Source organism: Mus pahari, chromosome X, assembly GCF_900095145.1.
Source record: "Mus pahari chromosome X, PAHARI_EIJ_v1.1, whole genome shotgun sequence".
NCBI lineage: Eukaryota > Metazoa > Chordata > Mammalia > Rodentia > Muridae > Mus > Mus pahari.
In genome coordinates, this window is record NC_034613.1 from 5314585 (window position 1) to 5335203 (window position 20619).

General features: G+C 53.9%; 1 protein-coding gene across 4 annotated transcripts in view; it reads right to left on the bottom strand.

Annotated features, from left to right (window-relative positions):
• The window catches only part of Bcor (BCL6 corepressor), a 122935-nt gene that overhangs the window by 83571 nt on the left and 18745 nt on the right, over positions 1-20619 (bottom strand). The window contains exon 1 of one of the 4 annotated variants that reach the window (XM_029534017.1): positions 7331-7470. The exons of the other annotated variants lie outside the window; for them this stretch is intronic. The gene's annotated coding sequence lies outside the window, so the exon portion shown is untranslated. Of the gene's footprint in view, positions 1-7330; positions 7471-20619 lie in introns of those variants that run through there. 4 annotated transcript variants of the gene reach the window in all.

A 20619-nucleotide genomic window follows, 5' to 3' on the forward strand; every position in this document is an offset into this window, starting at 1 on the left:
TATCACTATGCCTATGGACTCTAGCTTCCAAGTCCTGGGTTGTTAGTATGTATCACTATGCCTATGGTTTTGGGTGGTAGTGGTGGTGATGTTGAGACAAAGTCTCAGACTGAAGTGATCCTCCTGTCTTAGCTTAGAGAATGCTGGGGTTGTAGGCATGAGCTACCCACCATACTGTGCTCTAGAAGGGGGGGGGGATAAGAAATTGCTACAATCTATGTGGGGAATGTATTACTCTGTAACAGTTTAAGATGAAGTTAAAACTGATTCCGACCTCTGAAAGATTTCCGAATCCCTTGTGATAGGAGTGTTAAATAAACATTGTGCTTTTGAAAATGTGCCTTCTGATACAGATGCGCATGAAGACCAGTGGGTCTTTTGATTTTTCTTCGGGTTTGGGCTTCTTCAAGGTAAAACTAGTTTTTCCAACCCTCTCTTTTCCAACCTTCTCTTTTGGAAAGAATTTTTATTTGTTTGTTTATTTATTTATTTATTTATTCTTTTTACCTACGTTGACAGTTGTGGGCAGGAAACTGGGAGCAGTGATCCTGGGGAGAGGCAGAGATGGATGAGAGAGTCACAGTTCTCCCTCAACACACTTTGATAGCCTTAGAATTTTTTTTTTTTTTTTTTTTTTTTTTGCCATGTGCTACGCTGGCACACATCTGTAATCCCAGCATTCAGTGGGTAGAGGCAGAAGGATCAGGAGTTCAAAGCCAACTTCAGCATCATGAGACCCTATCTGAAAACAATGAAATCTTTTGGACATGTGCAGGTGTTACCCCCCTATCATTTTCAATTAATATGATCTAGTTGTCTAGGCGGAGTCTTGGGGAAGAAAACACAAGACACCAGCCCTCAAGTTCCCATTTAGAAGACTGGGCAGAAGGTGTTTTTATTTAAGTGGAGCATCGGTAAAAACACACCATTGAATTATGGCTTAAAAAATACAGTCTTGGTTGAGCAGTAACGGCACATGCCTTTAATCCCAGCACTCAGGAGGCAGGAACAGGCGGATCTCTGTGAGTTCAAGGCCAGCCTGGACTACAGATCAAGTTCTAGTACAGCCAGGGTTACACAGAGAAATTCTGTCTCAAAACCGACCCAATTCTTAGGGCTGAGAAAGGGTTCAGTGTTTTACAGCACAAGGGTCTGAGTTTAGATCTGTAGTACCTATAAACTGAGTGTGTCGCCTTGCACCTTTGACTTAGATGGCTGAGGCAGGAAGATTTTGAGTTCAAAGCCAGCCTAGGCAATGCAGAGACTCTGTCTCAAAAGAAAGAACTTTTAAAATGACTAAGGCTACAGCTCAGTGCTAAGGAATTTACTTAGCATATATAAAACTCTGAGTTCAATCCCCCAGTACTCGATGGCATAAGGAAAATGAGAAAAAAAAAAAAAAAGTCCTATGTAGTTGTAGTGGCATAAGCCTGCAGTCCCAGTTACTCAACAAGCTGAGTTAGGAGGACTGAGGGAGCCATGTTCCCTCCCCTGAGCTCTGGGCAGCACAAGACCCTGTTTCAAAACATACACATGAGCGGGTCATGGTGACATGCATACACCTGTAACCCCAGGACGCAGAAGCCCTATGCAGGAGTTCAACAATACCCTGGGTTACATATCTAATTCTAATATCTAAGGCAGGTTAGGCTAAGTGCTAAGAACCGCCGCCCCCGCCCCCCCCCAACAAAGACTTTCTCCCAGTTTTTGTGTGAAAGGAAGCAGATTCCTGGAAACCTGGGGTGTTACTCCCACTCCCTTGCAAGAGCCATCAGTAGTATTAAACAGACCAGAGACTTAAGCTAAAGGTTAGTGAGCGAATGACTCTGCTCACCACCCATGAAGAAGCACGTGATTTGACACCCATCCCCCCACCTCCTATTTGTATTTATAGGGAACGTCTGCTCGAGTTCGGTAAGATCGGACTTTCATTCAGCAGAGGATCGAAGTTACCAAGTGTTCACCACTATTCAAATCCCGGAGCTACCAGGCAGGGAACCGCAGTCCTGGGGCCACTCGAAAGAAGGGAAGGGATCCTGCTCTTTGACAATTTCCTCACTCTTGGAGAGCTCGCGCACGGAAGCCTGAACTACCCACCTAAACCAGAATGAGGAAGTACTGTTCTCAGAGGACTGCCGAGGGGCAGGAGAGCTGTCTGAGACTTAAGCTGGCTGGGGAGGGGGGTGCCCAAATTTGGGGGCAAGGAGGTCTGAGTAGTGGGCTGGAGAGGGCGCACTGCCAGCTCTAGCTGGCCCAGAGCCAGGGAGTCTGACTGAACTTGGGCCAGCCCTGTTGGCCCACAGACTCAGTACGCTAACTGCCTGAGTACTCCCAGCCTCTTTGTTTGCACTTCCCCACAGTTCCCCGGTAGTGTTTAGGAATGTGCTTTGAAGGTTCCAGCGTGTTTCGCCAGTGCTTAGGGAAACCAAGAGCAAAAAGGCTGGGCCCAGGCCAGACGGCTCGAAGGAGGGCACCTGTGATGACACTGAAACACCCCAAGGGGCAAGTAGAATCTAGGGGCACAGAGGGAGTATGTCCAGGGAAGGGGGATGTATTAAAGCCAGTTCAAATTCTCTGCTTGGAGATTCCCAAGTTTGTTTTGTTCAGGGAGGCAGTATTCCCTTATCGAGTTCCAGAAAGAGCTCGGGGGTGGGGGTGGGGGTTGAGGAGAAGGAGAAGGGAGAAGGGAGGGAGAGGGAGAGAGAGAGAGCCCGCGCAAGCTGGGGGTGGGGGGGCAGTGCAAGCTTCCCTTTTCTCTCGGTCGGGGCAGCAGTTCAGGCTAGTCCTGACATGAAAAGCTGCCTTCTTGATTTGCATCAAAATCTCTCTGGCCTGGCCCCCAGGGGAAATAAAGTTAGCCAGGCTTTCCAAGGAAGGGGGAAGTAAAGGACCCATGTGACCTTTGCCACCATCCAGACAGAACAATCTGGAAGGCCCTGGAGCTTGGTCCCGGTTTAGGTTGGAAGTAGAGAGGTTCCTGGCCCTAAGAGGATGGTAGTAGCCTCATCTCCCTCCTGCAATCCAGCTGCAGGCGCAGGCGCAGGGTAACAGTGACGCTCAGGGCGTGGCTGATTTCCTTCTCCACATCCTCCGTAGCTCACCCACAGTCCTTTAAGTCCTTGTTATTTTGCACATAAAAGGAAGGAGTCGCCCCTGCTGGGTCATTTGAGGAGTCTAGCACTTGTGGCCCCAGATGTCCAGCATATTGCTTTGCGGAAAGCAAGTGCTTAATAAATGCTAACTGGTTAAAAGAGTGAGCCAGAAAGAAACTCTTTCTCCAACCAGAAGTGCTCTAACTCTGGTTACCTGTGCTTTGTACTTGCTTTCACTTTTTGTCCCGTTGATCAAATGTTTTCACCCTCTGAGTTCATGAGGGCTTAAAGACCCCAAGGTCTTTCTAGATCCACAACCACCACCTTTGTTTGCAAACTAGCACTTTACCCCTAGTTCTGATCATCAGGATCCTGCTACCTAGGCCTAGGCTTCAGCTGATCATTCTCATGTTCTAAGGTGCCTGGTCAGGGTAACTTTACCATACACACTCAGTCTCACTGGATTCTTTGACACATCTGTTCCTTTCTGTCTCTGCGGCCATTTATACAGTTCCGGCTCCCGAGTACACACACAGGCCTGTAGCACATGAGCAATGACTCCAAAGCCACAAAGGGCACTTGGATCTCCTCTGACCCCCGCACCCCCTCCCCAACCCCTGCAGCCAGTGTTGTCTAGAGCTCAATAAACCTCCCTCTTGCTTCCAGATGATGACAAGGCCTGGGTTTAGGGGGCCTGTGGTCTCTGGATTTTCCCCTTAGTTCCCATTTCCCCTTATTTCCTTGTGGCCATTGCTGTGGTATCTGAAGCTCTGCTTAGGGTAAACAAAGTGATCAGAAGGCTCCCTTTCTTCCTGCTCTCAGAAAAGTCACTTTCCCTGCTTAAGTAATGACTGCCTTTTCCTCCCAGCCTCCTCTCAACCTGGCGTATATTTAGTGTAAGCTGCCCTGGGTAGAGTTTAATTAGGTACCAACTCACCTAGGGGCAAATACCAAGGACCCCTCTCAGGCTGAACAAATGGGACCCATGCTTGATGTAGCCAGCCTACCCCTGGCTGATAAGTGACTGGCGGCCAGCAGGTAGAGGGCTGTCCATTCTGAGCTAATGATTGCCTTAGGCACCAAGTGATGGAAAATCCTGGCAGGCTGGCAAGCTGCAGGGCGAAGCCAGGGACAATTGTATGGACCAGTTTAACATGGCTGCAGGGAGGGATGGCAGAAGGAATGCAGCCTGTGTGTGTGTGTGTGTGTGTGTGCGCGCGCGCGCGCGCGCGCGCGCGCGCGCTTGCACGCGCTTGCACGCGTGTGTGTGCACATGCTTGATTGCTTGTGTGTGCACATGTGTGTGCATGTGTGTGTGTGTGTGTGCATGTGTGTGTGTGTACCTTTTCTCTAGTCTCCTTGCTACCTTTCCCTAGCCCATGCTCTTTCCTACCCTTTTTTCTCTTCTGTTTCTAGCCCACGCGAGTTGAAATTAGAAAGGTCTTTGAATTCATTTATTTGTTTTAATAAAGACAGCATTTTAAGCACCATATTTGCAGCAATTGAGTGTTAAACTAAACACCAAGCCAGCTAAATGTGTTAGGGGGAAATGAAAAGTCAGTTTACAAGAAACATATAATTAACACGGTCTTTGACTTTCTCTAAGCTTTTGTCTGGCGCAGGACAAGACAGAGGCGCCATAATCAACTTTAAATAAATGAAAGATCGCATCCAGGCGAAAGGGGGACAAAAAAGTTTGGAGTGGAAAACAAAGGCCAAAGAAGGGATTTGGGGCATTGGAATAAATATGCTAAAAATACATTTTTGTTCCTTTCCGTGTAGTCAACATCCATTTTCTCCGTCCCAATAGGAAGGCTCTAGTGTGGACTATACCTGTGAACAGTCACAGAAGCACAGACCTGGAGGGGGATGGGAGGTGAAATGAGGCACCCACAGGAAACGCATGGGAGTTTCAGGAGGTTGATAAATCCAGGCTAATGGAAATTACTATTGCACAACACGGGAGTCTTCACGTGGCCCGACTTCCAATAACCAGTTCCCCTCCTCACCCCTTAGAGAAAGTGAAATAAGACATTAGACTTTCAATAATCTCATATGGTGATGATCAATCAAAACCCAGAGGAGAAGGCCAATTTATAGAAATTGTATCTGCTTCACTGGGCGAGTGGAACCAGGGAGCAGAAAAGAACACTGTGGTCGCCTTTGATGTGTGAAGTTGCTCCCAAATGACAAACGCCAAAAAGCACTGCCTGTACACATGGGGTCTTTTCAAAGCGAGGGTGCTCCACAGAGGCCCATCTTGGGCTGCTTACTGTGGGGACCTGCTTAAAGGGAAAGCACATGGTTAGGCCACATCAAAGCCACTCCTTTCTATTATCTGTTGGTTAGTTTAAGTTGGAGTTGCCATCTTTCTTATTTGTTTTATCGCCACTGAAGTTTATTTACTGAATTAACTTTTAATGGACCCTCGACTTTGTTCTTCAGAGTTACCTTCTAAGACTTGGGCCTTTTTAGCTAGGCCCCTCCAGGCTTTGTGATCAGGTTGCCTTTGTGACCCTAGGCCCCCATCCCCTCCACCCGGATCCTGGAGGTGAAGAGCTCAGCCTCTGTTAACTCTTTGACTGCTGGTGTCTTTTTGTGTGTGTAGCTACTAATCACCTCCTGTTGATCACTGCCAAGTTCTCAGGTTGGAGGAAGGAAAAGGGATCTCTTGACCATTCTGACTGGCTTTCCACATGAGCCTGAAAATGTCGACAAATTTGAAACATCTGCCAGGCTGCTTTGGTCTGATTGCTAAAATATGCCGACCTCAAGCCCCCTACCCCCGCCCTTTTTAATCTGTTTCATATTCACAAATTAAGCATTTAGTCTGGGTAATAAATCAGGGCGGTTTACGAGGCTCACACGAGACAAACAAGCGAGAAGGGCGCAACACAAGCCCTTGGAAGAGGAACTGCCAGAGCCAAGAGCTCCATGCACTGGACCGTTTAGGGCAGCCTTGGCGCGCCCCGAAAGGCCTCCCGCACCCACTCTCTGGCGGGTCGGGGAGAGGGCCAGGTGGAGGATACAGATGAGCAGTACTAGCCTAGGCCCACGCACGGGAACCCTCTACGAGAACCTGGTGTACCTGGCCTGCCCCAGCTCCAAGCACCTCGGCGCCCCTGCCCTGCCAGGAAGCTGCTGCTGGCAAAGGAGACCACCTCACCTCACACACGCCCTGTGGTGGACCCATTAAATCTCTCCCGACAGAGAAGACTGGATCCCTTCCCCCACCCTCTCCTATCCGGCTGGGCTCAGCCTTATAGATTCCAAGCCTACGCTAACCAAGGAAGCAGAAGAGTGCCCACACATGACTGCCACCAAGCCTGGGCATTAACCTCTCTGCGCCAAGACCTTTCCCTGCTCCCCTACCCAGGTTTCGAACCCAAGTAGCCACAAAGCTACGTTCAGATTTAAATGCAAAGCGGATGGCGCCTTTTGAGCGGATGGAGGCTTTACAGGGGAGTTGAGAAAGGGACCAAAGACGCAAATGGGACCTGTCCCCGCTGCAGAAACCCAAGCCCCAGCTTTTAGTGGCCACGCAAACTCGAGGGGCTTTTATTTGTGCGTTTCCCGCCCTCCCCGGATCACCGGTGAGAAGCGGACCTGGACCAGAGGTTTTGGACCAGTCTCAGACCCAAGACCTTGAGAGACCTCCCTCGAAGAAGAAAGTGGCTCTGGAGTCACCTCGACTGGGCCTTTTGTCGCCCTGCTATAGACTCAAGTTCCCTAACGACTGGTGTTCTTGATGCTATCACGGGACGCGGCGGGGCGGGAAACCCGGGATCCTGGCGGTACAGCCCACCCCGAACCTAGGGAGAGGGTATAGAAACAATTCCCCCAACCCGCAACACAGCACAAACGTCGCCCTTCCTCTTTCCCTAGCACACATTCCAACTGCGAAAGCCATTACCGCCGGCGCGCGAGAGACTTTTAAAATATTTACAGCCCGCTCTCCGCACGGTAGCCTGATCCATCTTGTGGGCGCGGAGGCGGGGCGTTCGGGCGGAGGAACGGAGCCCGGGTGGGGGGCGCTAGCTGCTTCTCCCCACCCGCGGCCCCCGGGTCCCTTCGGCGCCCCCACTTCGTAACTCCCGATTGGGGAGGCGACCTGTGCCTGTGCGCAGCGCCCCCGGGGGCCCTGGCCCGGCCGGAGAGGGCGGGGGACAGAGTCCGGGAGAAGGGAGGGCGGGAGGCTGATTTAAAGGTTCTCACCGGGAAGCGAGCAAGGCACAGACCTGAGAGCCGCCGCGCGGTGAAATCCGAGGAGCTCTCTTGGCGAGGAGGGGCTGTCAGAGGCCATTTATCTCTCGCCAGAGTGGAGGCTCTGCTCCCACACCGCCCGCGAGTAACAATGGCAGCGAGCAGCAGCTCTGCACGCGCTTCAGTGCATGAATGGATTGCGGAAGATGCTTGCGCTCCGCTCCTCTCCCGCGGCTCCTCGAGCGCCCCTCCCCGTCCGCCGCCCCCGCCCCCGCCCCCGCCCCGCCGCCTCCCTCAGCCCTTGTGGGCGCCTCGCGTCTCGGAGGTTCGCAAGTTGGGCCCTGTGGCGTGGTCCTTTCACTCAACCCGCCCCCCCCCCCCCCCCCCCCCCCCCCGCTCCCCTTCCAGCCGTTTCCCAGGGCCTTGGCACCTCGCCATCGATTGTCATTAGGGGCTGAAACTTGACACTAGCCTCCCCGGCCTCCCCGACGCAGACACCCCCGCCGGCTCGCTCCCTCTCTCCCGGCCCTGGCAGCTCGCGGCAAGTTTACTTTCAAGGAGTTGGACCGTGTTTCCGCCGCAGAGGCCGACCGCATGCGGGCCGGGGAAGGGGGGCGGAGGGGGGAGGAGGGAGTCGGGGTTCCGAAGGGTGTCACCTGCCCTGAGGCCTAGGGTGTTTCCAGGTGCTCGCTGGCTTTCAGCCCAGTCACTCCCAGCCCGCTGATCCACCGCGGGTCCCTGCCTTTGGCACGTGCGCGTGCACTCTGGGTACTCGGACCCCAGCCTACAAGTCCGGCCAGCAGGACAGCGTGCCCAAATTCTTCAGGGAGACTAACAGTCTCCAGAGTGTGGGGAGAGGGCCACAAACGGCGAGGTCAGCCGCAGAAGTGTGTCCCCCTCGACTCTGCAGTAGGAGGGCTAATAAAAGCCCCTTGCCAGTTTCGGCCTGGATCGGAGCAAAGCAAACCCAAACCCTCTGAGGCTCCTGTTTCGTAGTCCTGAGAATGATTTTTCTAAAGACTGGGGAACCTTCTAGAAGTGGACACACACAGCGACCCTAAGGCAGTGCCCAGTAACCTAGCAAGAGGCTAGGTTTCGGAAAGGGAGCTACACGTGCGCAAAGGCGCACTCTGGGGGGGCAAAGCGCGACCCATGGACCCAGGAGACTGGCGAGGACAAGCGAGAAGCTGGCAGTGAGACAAAGCCAGAGGAGAACGCCAGGAAGGCTCAGCCGCAGACCCGGAAACACAGGCTGCAGCCGCCGCCTGAGCCCCAGCGTGGAGGCGTGCGCAGCCAGGCCCTGCCTGGCACATCTCCATTCATGTGCCTAGTGAGGAACGTGCACCCCGACTCTTGGCGGGCCCTGCTGCCAGAGTTGGTCTCTGTCGGTGCCGGGTGAGTCAGGTGTGTGGTACTTCCCAGCAGAAGAGGGAGTCCCTGGGGCAGTCTTCATGGATCCAGGCCACTCTGGCATCCACCTTTCTCCGAGCTTGGGGCAAAGATAACAGGCTTATAGGTGGAGAGTGGTCTCCGGAGTGCCATGGTCCACTGAGTTTCCATTTGGGCTTCCCTATGGCGGTACCATTATAGCACACTACCCGCTCTGGCTTTTCAGCAATTAGGAACCAAACTGGGCTTCCCTCAACCACTAGCACTAAAAAGACCCGGAGTGGGTACCAAGACTGTCTGGTCACAAGCAGATTGTCACGCTGGGCCAATCAGTACCTTGCAAGCTCTGCTCCCCTCTAGCTACCTACCACCAGTTCTGCTGCACTGGTCTCCGCTGCCAAACAGTCTCTCTTGCCTCAAATGAAACCAAGGGCTTCGCCACTGCTGCTGGCTTTGCACATACACACACCCTGTACCCACACTCTGGGATAACCACCTACCCCTTCTGGCCCTTTCTGTCTCCCTGCAGGTGGTCCCCTCAAAACCTGACTGTCTAGCCCAGTGGAGAAAATGGGTGTCACAGAGCCTGGGTGGCCAAGTGGAGGCCTCTGAGGAGTGGAGGACAAGGCCTTCTGTCTGCGAAAGAAGACACCCCCCGAGAAGGGGGGGGGACTGGAGGAGGGAAACAGAAGGGGAAAGCCAGCACTAATCCCTCAGCCTGCCTACCTGGGGACAGCTGCAGACAAAAGGCTTTCCCCTGAATATTATTATCTCCTTTGCACCAGCAGTTCCATCCAGCTATAAGGGAGACAGTGCAGACCCCATTCCCCACAGTGGCGGCGGAGGAAAACTGCCCCAGAGGTTGAGAGGTGAGTGGACAGAATAGATACTAAGGCTAGCTCAGCTAGTGGAGTAGGCCTAGGGTTTCCTGCTGACATTAGCTTTCCTGTTCAGTAGTCCTCTGTGCCTGTCCTGGGGTGAGTGTGGAGAGGGGAAGGGTGGTTACTGGCTAGGAACAGACATCCAGTTAGGGAAATCCCGGAAGGAAGGACATGACTCCACACCTCTTCCTCTGTCCATGTCTCACAAAGCAGTCCCAGCCCTTACCATTGAACCCCGGAGTGGGCCCCCAGTCTGCTGCCCTTAGGCAAGCACTATAAAGCACCTCCCTGTTTCTTCAGCAGGAGCTATTCCAGAGGTCTCAAGTCGGCCTGGGGAGGCCCAGCTGTGCTCAGCCCTCCCTTCTGTCTGCCATCCCTGCACCACTCCCACCACCCCCAGCCTTGGCTGCAGGATGCCTTGCATCCAACTGTGGTTTCCGGGCAATAAAACAACTATTAAAGTCACAGGCACGGTTGGTGATTTGCATCGCATCCTCTCATGCATGGATTCAATATTTAATACACAATATTGAATACGGATATTAAAAATCAATAGCTGGGGACCCCTGGGGAGATGTCACAATGCGATCCTGATTCAAGACAACAAGCAAGTCCTCTAAAAAGACAGGAACAGCAAGTTCAGCCAAGCTAAGGCAGGTGCCAAGAGAAGTGAGGAGTCAGGGCTGCATCTTAGCTTCCTGATATGCTTAAGGGTACCATTCCTGGGTACCATTCCTAAGTTGAGCTAAATAAAGCAAAGCCGACTAAATGGTATGCCTGTGGGCTTTCCTGGCTGCGGGATGGAGGAGGGATGGAGAGTTGTTTCCATGCAGTCAGCCAGCCAGGTGCTGTTTGGTTGCTGTCTGTGCTCTTCTTTGGCTCAGGTCTGAGTCTTGCATGCAGGCACTCAACTTTTCCCATCATGATAGCTCCAGTTCCTAGGCCTCAAGACATCCATCACCACAGGCCCCATGGGGAGCTCTTGGCATAAGCTTTCAGGCAGATGAAGCAGGAATTCCAATGGCTGGCTCGGGATATTCTTAGTATGATAAAAAAACAAACATGAATGCCTCCCTTGCAGGGTCTTCTTGAGCTACCAGAACCTTCAGGCCTGTTGGTGGCAAGGGGGAGGGGGTTTGAGGAAAGTGGCCAAGAGAACAACATCATCTGCTAACCAGACAGGAGACAGCAAGCTCCTGGGACACATAATTATCGTTTCAGGCCTGAAGAGGAACATCAATTATTCTCTTCCTTATCAAAACATAGAAATATGCTTTATCCTAAAAAGGGAACGAGGCATTCCCAGACAGATTAGGTAGAGGTAACGGAGAGTAATCATTTTTCAGAAATCTCTCCCTGTCCCCACTATAGAAATAGAAGAAAACTGGACAATAAGAGACAACAACTTTAGCTGATTGGAAGAATCCGGAGAACTTGATTACCAACAAAACCCTAGGTGAACTTGACCTGCCGAAGTGCCAGCCCCCACATCAAGTTATCAGGTTAATTCTGTGAAATTCCTTCTCATCATAGTTTAAAGCAATATGGAAGGAGTGGGAAACTGTGCTCTAGTATAAGCAGGCTGGGAAGCCACCTCAGGAAAACCTCTCTAGTCATCTGGGTGAAAGTCAGAGGCGAAGACCAGAGGTGTTGGGAAATGACAGGCAATGAGTCCATGGTCTCCAGTCTTTGTTGTCAGAGAGCCATCAAAGCCAGGGTGGGGACAGACACCCGTCCCAGAACCCAAACAGGAAAAGCAGCTTCTCTCTCTCTCTCTCTCTGGCTGTGGAAGGTCCACTAATGGTGGCTCACTCACCCAAACCCTGGGAGTTTGCCTGAGTCTAGGCATGTGCTTCCTGGCTAGGGGTTGCTGCTGTCCACAAGGTTGGGCCTTGGGCCTGTGCAATCCACTAGCAATCAATCTATGGGCATGTTGGATAAAAAACAACTGAGTTCTTGTACTGCCACCAGTCATTTCTTCCTGAATCTACCAAACTGCTTTCTACTCCCACTCTGCCATGAGGCCAAACTTGGAGCCTCTTATAGGCCACTACAGTTTACTGGCTGCATGGATAGATGGCATCCAGTACAAAGGTGCCTGGGACAATCGATGGCTGACCAAAGGAGGCTGGGAGGAGGGCGAAGCACCACAGGCTTGAAGCTGACCCAGCTTGGGAGCACTACATCTACAGAACCCAGAGAGTGTTGGTTTTTCCTAGATCTGCTTCAAGTGCAAGCAGCTTTGTGGCATTTGGGTGGCCTAGACTCCAAAGTGCAGGAGGTTCAAGGGGCTTGCATACCATGTTCCAAATTGTGGTGTCAGCTAGAGTAAGGGACCGGGTAAGATAGCGGGAATTATTTTCCTGCCATCACCACCCCACCCCGTTGTAATGTTTTCCGGTTAGGAACCAAAGCTAGTGGAGTTGTTCTTGGAGGCCCTCTGGGCTGCCACTACTTCCTGGTGCAAGGCCGTGAGAATAAAGGCTTTCTGCCAGGAGGTTCCCTAGTTTAGCACTAGGAGCCTCGAATCCTGGCGGGAATCCTTGCACTTCCAACAAGACTGACTCTCTCTCTCTCTCTCTCTCTCTCTCTCTCTCTCTCTCTCTCTCTCTCACACACACACACACACACACACACACACACACACACACACACCACATCACACCACACCAGACAAAAACCACTCTCGGAACTGCTGAAGTAAATGCAGAGTCTGACGCCAGGGTCAGTGGAGGGACTGTCCCCATCACCAACAAGTTGCTGGCCTTGATAACAGCTGTGGGAGGGGGAAGGGAGCCGCGGGCAGCCACGACTGAACGGTTGCGATCTAGAAAATTCAACAAGAGGCCGCCACAGTGGCGGCGGCTCCAATTAGCTGAGCCAACAGGGAAGGCAGAGAGCTAGGCAGCGGCCCTGCCGATCACGCCCGGGGCGAGCAGGCAGGAGGGGGCGCGGGGCCTCGGAGCTGCTCGCCCGGGCAGCCCTCGCTCGGCCCCTCCCGCGGGTTCTCGGAGCGCGCCTGGTGTTTACATACTGTCCTTCCGACACGGGATCAAGTTTCAGGCAGCGCTGGAGGAGCCTGGAGCCGGCCACAGGCCGGGGAGAAGGGAAGAGCTGGAGCGGGATCTAAGGCCGAGCTGTACTACTGAAAGCCGGGGCGCTCGTGGTCACAGCTATCGTAGCCCTCCCTCCTTGCCTCCTTGCTTGGGGTGAGAAGTCTATCGCCTAGGGTGGCAAAGACAGGTGGAGCTGCGGAGCGCTGTCCAGAGAGGCAACTCTGAGTCGCGAGTGGAGTCCAGGGTGCACTCGGGACTGGGGATGGGGGGGTGGGGGTAGACTGATGGGAACCCAAGGACTGTTTTGAATCCCCCCCCCCCCCGTGAGCTCTTCGCTCCTCCCCTAAACTCCTTTGACAGACTACCGGATCCAGACTGTTGTTATGGTAGTGGGGATCTGTGAATGGCAAAACCTCAAAATTCGGAGACCTCTTGCTTTTTCTTGCCCACCCTGGCCCCAGTGCTGTGAAAGCCTCCGGCGAAGTGCCCGAGGGTCTGGCAGCCTGAGGGTGCCCCGCGCTGTCAAGTGTGGGCAAGTGATCTCCAGCAGCAGACACACTGTCAACAGCCAAGTGTGTGCCCTCCTAGCTCCGGGTGAGAACCTCACCCACACACAAGGGTCCTCTCGGGCTCCCCGGCGAGACCGAGGAAAGAAAGCCCTCCCCCCCCTCACACCAGGACACCTGCATTCAAAAGAGAGTGTTCTGAACCTGCACAGGCGTCAGGCGCTGCTGGGAGAGGATACTCAGCCTGCCCCCCTCCCGGCTGAATACTTGCTTTGTTCCAGGAAACGGGGGAAGCATAAAACTGCTAACCCCTGGGGAAACACAAAACTTTTTGAATCTCAGGGCGGTTGAATGCATGCATTTCTAAGTTCCAGAGATCGGTCAAGGAAGGGAAAAGCAGATGGCAGAAGATCAGGAGACTTGCTAGAGAGGCCAACTGACAATGTGGGAGGAAAACAGCTCAGGGTGACCAGGCCGTAGTCGCGGGAACTCAACTCAGAGTGATGGTGCTTCGCGAGTTCCAGCGAACAGCCTGCTAGGCCAAGTGGTGACTGCCCAGCCGGCGGCCGTGCCAGCTTCCTGCCCTGCCCAGGACCGCAGAGCAGTCAGGGACGCCACCTCTGGCTGGCTTGGTATCACAGGAGGATGAGGGTATACAAATAATCCCCGAATCTCTCCAGCTCCCCTCCTCCATCTTCCGCACACAGTGGACACAGGCCAATTGGTGGGTCATCCGGTTTAGGTTTTCAACCTGGGGTGAACGGGAAAGGTTCACTGAGCTAGCCATTACGGTTGGGTCAGTCTGAGCTATCTTAGGTCTCATTCGTTGACTGCCTGTCCCATCAACTCCCACTCCACCCTACCCAATCCCTGTCTCCACCTAGCTGAGTCAGGTACCACCAGGTTAGCGATATAAGGTCTAACAGGCAAAAAGACGAATGGGGGTGCAGGCAGCTTTCTCCTGACTGCCACCTCTCACTTAGCCTTCCCAACATTCAAGGAAGGGGAGGGCACCATAGGCTCTGTCCCATCCCCAGTGGGACGCTCCCCTCCGTCTCGGAAGCTCAGACTGCGAACGAGGGTTTCCCCTTTCCCGTGGGCTCGCAAGGTTTCTAACTTCCTCTAAACCTCCCTCCTAGCTCCGAAAAGCCCCGAGGAGAAGAGCAGAGAGGAAGCGAGCAGCTAGTGTGCTAAATGAAGACCATGTGTGAGGGTGGCGGCATCAGAGTGCCGCGGCCAGGGAAGGGGGTGGTGAAGGCCGGTGTGCGGCCCAAGGCTGGCTCCAGGTCGAGGCAACCAAACAGCGCCTAGGCTTTGGGGGACGCAGAGCCGCAGCAAAGTGCTGCTCGGATAGCCTGGTGGCTGGCCACTGATGTGTGTGTGTGTGTGTGTGTGTGTGTGTGTGTGTTTGGTGGACAGGATCTGCTGCGCCGCGGGGGGCGGGGGCGGGGGCGGAGCCCTGACTTCCTGGGCCGCAGCTGCGACCCAGGGCGCAAGAGCAAATCCTGCTCCGCGGCGGCGGTGGCTCGGGCCCGCCACGCTCGCAGCTGAAAATCAACAAAGGGAGGCGGCAGGCGAGCGGGGGAGGGGCGCGGCTGAGCGCTCGCTGGCTGCTGTGGAATAATAAAAAATAATTAATAATGATAATAAGAGAAAAAAATCTGCCGGCTTTCTGGGCACTGGGTTTCCGTGCGGCTGCAGCGGGAGGCACGCTGTCCTTGACGCGGCCTCTCTCGCCTGGTCTGCCTGCCCCTCCCCCTCCCTTGCCCCCTCCCCTTCCTGGGAACCGGGAAGAGAAAGGTCTGCAGCTGACAAATATTATCCATTCTCCCCATCGATCGCGGAGTGTACAGATGTGAGCGCTTGATGTGCCCGCGGAGCGGCGGATCCTCCCTGCTCTCTCGCCGCCCCCTCCTCCCCCTTTGTTCTCCTCCCCTTTCCCTCTCTTTAAATAGATTTCAGGGCGCTGCCTGTTGGAGAGCAGCTGGCGATCTCTCCAGAGAGAGAGAGAGAGAGAGAGAGAGAGAGAGAGAGAGAGAGAGAGAGGAGCCTGAGGTGCCCTGTCACCAGCCTCCCCCTCCCCCACCTGCCCTTCCCGCTGTGAGCCCACCTCCCCTTTTTCCAGTTTCCCAAACAGAAAACACCAGGAACACCCACGTCTACTGCATCGCGAACCTCGAAGCCTTTGGACGCTTTGCGCTGTCCCCGCGCTGTTCCTTGTTTCTGTGAGGAAAAAGAGGAAAGCGCAGGGAGGTTACATAGCGCCATGGCAGAAGATCCAAGGGTCGAGATCTTTCCTCGGCAGCAGCGGGGACAGTGCCCGGGTCACGCTAAGAGAGTACAGTTTACCCATTAGGGGTAGTCGGACAAGGCAGCCTCTTTATTCCTCTTCTGCAAATGGCAGATTAAGCCGGCAGCGCTCGGCTTCAAAGGACCCCGGCGGCGTTCTGCAAAGGGTTAACCCTTCGGCCCATAATCGCAGACACGCACTCACACTCTCACGCGCTCACGGTGCGCCCTCCCCGCTCTCCAGAGAGCTGGCCACGGCCCGCAGTGCACCCGGAGCTGGGGGAGTAGCTGGGGAAGGGGGAGGGGCGGGCTTAACCAGGCCGCTCAACTGAGCCGGGGCCACCTCGCCGTCTGTCACTTAAATGATTGTCCTCTGCTCCGCTCAGTGCGGTCAGTACGGGCTGTTAACAGGCAGTTGCAATCAGTTTCCGAAAGGTCAGCCAAGGTCCTCCGGCTCTCGCAGACGGAAGGCATTACGAAACCTCTTTTGTATTTGTAGGCACTTTAGAAAACGAAGCAAGGAGGGGGCTTCACCCCAGCGCCTCCGCTGCAGGGAGCCCTGAGAGGGTCGTGGGCAGCAGGGAGAGGGAGACTGCACTCCCGCGGACTGGGCTGGGCACGGAGGAAATCACCGGCCAAGTGACCTAGGCCCTTCGTGTTCCGATGGGGAAGCGGAAGGTGGGCAGGCTGTAAGGGAAAGAGAAATGAGAGGAAGTGGGAGAGACCTCTTAGTTCCCCTCCTCTCTGGGCCTGCGGCCCACACCCGGTCCCGGACCGAGGTGGGTGGCCTTGAGAACGGGGGAGACCCCCACTCTCCTGTACTCTCCCGACGTGCGTAGGTGGTGAGGAGGGGGATGGGGGAAAGACCCTTGTAAAGCGAGCGAATCACCGCACGGTGTCTGAAGACGCTGCTGCTGCCGCCGCTAGAAGTCGTCCATCAGCAACCAGTCCAACCTGCCAGTGATAATGTGCGATCAACACCAAATCACCCCCGCCAGGCGCGATCCATCATCGCAGCGCGCTGCAGGCCCGTGTGAGCCTGACTCGCCGCTGGAGGTGGGGAGGGGGCCTCAGAGCAGGAGGTGGTCACCTAGCAGACCCGAACTCTGCACACCTGGCTGCCTCTCCTGAAGACATGCACCTTAAGTGTTCATAACTCCCCAAGTTCCCCAGTTGCAGGGTGCAAACACCGTGACTCCTGAGTTCTGGGCACGGTCGCTTAGGAGCCCGCGTGTCCTCCACGCCCAGTTACCCTGGTCACACCCAGCAAAGCCATCCTTTTCTTGGCTTTGCCCTGTGTGTCCCCTCCCCCTCCTTCGAGAAAGCGTGGCTGGCGGGAAATTAATATTTAATATCGTGAAATTGATTAAAGGGCTGGAAGCCGGCGATGGGGTGGGGGAAGGGTAGGGTCTCCGAGCATAATTAAAGATCTGGGAATGGTGGCCGCTTCTGGTCGGCCCGGGCCCCACAAGGCCTTTGTGAGGCCCAGGCGGGGTCGGTGAGGCTAAGGCAGCAGTAACCTATGAGACCCTGGGTTCTGGCACTTGCTGGGGGTGGGGGGTCGCTATCTGTGACGTCTGGAGTAACCTAAACTCACCTAGGGGTTACACAGAGAACTGAGTCTCCCTTGCCTGCCTGCATTGTAGACCGGTCTAGGCCCTGGGACCAATCAGGTCTTAGAACTTTGCCTCTTCACGGTCCAGTAGATCCTTAATCTCCTCTAGGCCGGGTTTAGGAGGGACCCCCAAGGAATGAGTCTTCTGGGACTCTCAAACAGCGCTTGTGAAAGAACTCAGACCCTGCAACTAGGGACCCCCAAGGCTCGGCTTGCCCAAGGCTCCCGCGGTTCTCTCCGGTCCAAACTTAGGGCAGCTTAACTCGTTCAGCTGCACTGCAGATGGGGCCGGCAGCTCCAGGCTGCCGTCTCCTGGGAGTCGTCACTGAAACCAGCTCGGCAGGCAGCCTGTTTAGATGTTTAAGGTGCTTCCAGGGAGGGGCTGAGTTGGACAGGGACTAGGGGTGGTGGTGCAGGTGAGGTGCTCCAGGCACCTGGAGAGACTTTAGGTGGGTGCCAGGGCAGTGGGAAAGGCTGGGCTCAGTGAAAGCTTTAGGAATAGGATGGTTGAGCCTGCCCAGGTGGGGTACAACTTTAATCCCAGCCCTCTGGAGGCAGAGGCAGACAGATCTCTGCGTGTGGGGCCCGTCTGGTCTACAGAGCAAGTTCCAGGGCAGCAAGGACTACATAGACCCTGGGTCAAAAAACATTTTTTTTTTTCATAGTTGGTTTCAAGGGTGGAATGAACCCAACTCAGACCCTTGCATTCATGGGCTGTTTTGAACTTCTGTTTTTGTATACGATTTGTTTGTTTATTTTGGTTTGATTTATTTGAATTTTGTTTTCTTTTTGGGTGAAACAGTATGTTTGAAAAGCATCAGGTGCACAGAGGAGAGAAAGCACAGTTGGATGCTAATGAAGCAGGAGACCCCCAGGGCCGGCCTGATTCCAGGCCCACAGTGGGAAGGTCAGGACCACAGCGGATTAGGCTCAGCCTAGGGTTTACGGCTGCACTTGAACAAAGTGCTGAGGGGCTGCCTAAACCCGGGCAAGAGAGAGGTAATTAAAAGGGGAGGTGGAGAAGAAGGAAAGAGTAGTCGGTGTGGCTGCTGAGGAGGTGGGTGGAGGAAGGGTTTTCCTCCAGAATAACAAGCCAGTGCAAATGTTATGCAGAACGACTTCACTTCGTCAAAACAAAACCCTTCAAACTTCACATTCAGCCTCTTTTTCCGGAGCTGATTTGCAACGTGGGAACTTTAGACAGAACCTTGAGGTGGTAGGAGGTGTCAGCCAACATTTACAGAAGGTAATAAGGGAGCTTTTCTGGATACGTATCCCCCCCCCCCAATTGTGATACTACCTACACCAGCCTTTCGTGTGTGTGTTCGCGCGCGCGCGCGGGGGGGTGGTGGGGTGGGGAGGGTGTCCTGACCTCTCAACCTGAGCCCAACCTGCGATCGCACGGAATGCGCTGCATTCATCAATGCCATTTCTAGTAAACTGGCCCTAAGGTTTCTACTCCGAGGTCAGAGCAAATGTGTATGGGGGGTGGGGGTGGGACGACACCCACTGATTCTGTAGCTTTGACTAGATAATACTATGTATTTATTCTCCAAGACATTCCTGGTGACTCCAGCGCCTCTGGGCTCTGCGACTTATTAAAGGGCTTTTCCGTAGTGGCTACGAATATTGTGGAATCGTGCTCCAAGGTTGGAGGAAATGCCTGGGTATGAGGGCCTGCATCCAGTAGACTCCGTTGGTCCTCTGTCCACCGTGTGGGACCTGGAAGCCAGCCTCACACTCCTTGTCCCTGGAGTCCGGGCCCTACCTCCTGGTAACAGGAGTCCCCCGGCGGACTGGGGGTGTGAGAAAGTGGTCTGCTGTGACGTTGATTGAGCACTGGGGTCGTCTGAAGAAGTGGAGGAACTGAGCCCCTGGGTTGCTCCCGCCCGAGGAGGTGCGGCTTCCCGCCCGGGGACGGTGCGCGCGGTGGCGCCGGCCTGGGGGACTGCAGCCACCTCTCGCGGGCGCCAGTGGCCCGCGTGGCTGCGCGCCCGCCGCCATCTTGACCGGGACGCGCAGGCCGCGCTGCCCCCGGCGGTGGCTCCACAGAGCCACAGGCTTTGGTGGAAGGGACCCCGCGATGTCCCCGAGCTCCCGAAGCGTGCCGCCTGCGCACCCTCTGGAACCACGTCCCCACTGCGGGCCAGGTGGACCTTCTCCCCACAGGCGACAGAAGAGCTGCGACCCTCAGGGAAGCCGCGACTGGCGAGCTTCCCTCCCCGAGTCGCCAGTGCCGGTTTTAATTCCACCTCTTGTTCTCCGACTGCGGAAACGGCCAGCACGTTGGCAGCTCGAGCACAGAGCGTTTGGTCCCCGTGGCCCGGAACTTGGACCTCTGTCCTCAAATGCAGTCGGGTGGGGGTGGGGAGGTGCGGCCTGCAGCACAGTCCCTAGCATTCAAGGGCGACCCAGGCCTTGCTCTTTCAGGACAAGCGAGGATTTGAAAGTTTACCAGGGTTTCAAGTCAAGTCCAAGGCCTTGGACTGGAGAAGGGTGTAACTTTATGCGTGCGATTTTTAAAGAGGTAAAATGCATCGAAGGAAAACTTGCTCAGGACTTAGGGCAACACAGAAGTGCAAAGGTGATTTTTTTTTTTTTTAAAGATACCTTGAGTCTTCTAGCAATTTACAATATTAGTGGAAAGGCAGAATTGCAAATGTCTAGACACGAATAAAAGGATTGAGAAATCGACAGAAATCAAACGCCTGGGGGAAGGATCCATTAAATTATTTTTTAAAATCGCCTTTATTTTCTAGAAGTGGAGATAAGTGCCCTGAAAGAAGGATAAGAATTTATTAATAGTAATCAGGGTGTGGTGGCAACCAGCAGAGGCAGGCAGATCTCTGTGAGTTCGAGGATAACCTCATCTATGGAGTGAGTTCCAGGACAGCCAGCGCTACACAGAGAAACCCTGTCTAAAAAGTACACACACACACACACACACACACTAAACTTTACTAACAAAGAATAGTTCCCAAGTTTCGGTGAATAACAGGGAATTACTCCAAAAAGGCTGCTGTTTAGGAAAAAGGGTGAAAGTGTATTTAAACTAAGGGAAACACGAAAAATGAGAAACTCTGGATTCATTGCAAAGCTCCTGACATTAAGTGGGTGGTAAAGAAGCAATTTTCAACCAAAACATTCCATTTGAAATCAGTAAAACTCCGACCCCATTTCATTAAAAGTAAAGGTTTTAAGAAGATGCAATGGGCTAGAGAGATGGCTCAGCGCTTAAGAACACTGACTGTTCTTCCAGAGGTCCTGAGTTCAATTGCCAGCAACCACATGGTGGCTCACAATCATCTCTAATGGGATCTGATGTCCCCTTCTGGTGTGTCTGAGGACAGCAACAGTGTACTCATATACATGAAATAAAAAGTAGCATGGAGCCTGGTGGTACACGGAGGCTGAAGGTGATGGATCTTGCCAAGTTTGAGGTCAGTCTCATCTATATCCTGAGGGCTGGGACAGTGAGCAAGATTTGAATGTTAATTACACCACAGTGAAGTAGCCCAGCACTTCAGAGCAGTTGTTGCTCTTGCAGAGGACTAGAGGTAGAGTCTTTTTTTTTTTTTTTTTGGTTTT